This window comes from Eutrema salsugineum, unplaced genomic scaffold, assembly GCF_000478725.1.
Source record: "Eutrema salsugineum unplaced genomic scaffold, Eutsalg1_0 scaffold_19, whole genome shotgun sequence".
NCBI lineage: Eukaryota > Viridiplantae > Streptophyta > Magnoliopsida > Brassicales > Brassicaceae > Eutrema > Eutrema salsugineum.
Genome location: NW_006256838.1, coordinates 2742850 through 2743758, shown reverse-complemented (window position 1 = coordinate 2743758; position 909 = coordinate 2742850).

The following is a 909-nucleotide window of genomic DNA, read 5'->3' as shown; positions in this document are numbered from 1 at the left end:
TTGATTAATAGAAACTTCGGCTCAGATTTTATTTAAAAAAAAAACATTTGTATGCTTAATTCTGAATTTCACAACAAAATACAAGTGATTGAAGCAAAGCTCTTGCCATCCTTTGTCCTTACTACTCTGTATTTTGATATTATTTTCGCGGCTGCGTTTACAATTATTTCTTAAAATAATTTCTTACGTGTTAACATATTCAGTTTAAAAGAGTAATTGTTATGCTATTGAAAAATAAAACTAAACATAAAGTTTTAACAAAATTCAAACGCAAGTTAATTAGGTCCATATGCACTATACACACATATATCATAAGAGATGTATGATTGATCCGAGTCCTCTTCTGAACATATTTGAATAATTATTTTAGTCGGTTTAGTTACTTTATTAGGACCAAAGCAAAGCGTTGGGTTTAGTAATCGAGAGATTAGTTATTCAAATCGATGTACATATTTTATTATCTCAACGAGTCAGTGTTTGTTTTTGCTTTATATTGAAAAATCTTGTTAAAAAAAAACGAGTCAGTGTTTAGACACATGCATGCATAACAATGTACAAACGACAAACGGGAATCTATTGGATAGATACTTAACAACCTATCAATTTATAACCACAGGAAAATAAAAGTGTCATGATGAGGCCGACGTTATATAAATGTCGATGCCAATTGCCACGGGACAGTTATTGAAATTTCACGTTTTATATATGACTATTTAAAATTAAGCAATGGCAAAGACAAACTTGTATTAAATACATAATTTTTGGTGCAGTATATGTGAAATTAAAATCCTAGACTAAAATAGAAGAATTTACATCCTAGATATGAAATCAAATGACATACTATATATGCAGATGCTGTTTGGAAAACAAACAAATCGGAGTTTCTATAAATTTGAAGACAAGAAAAAC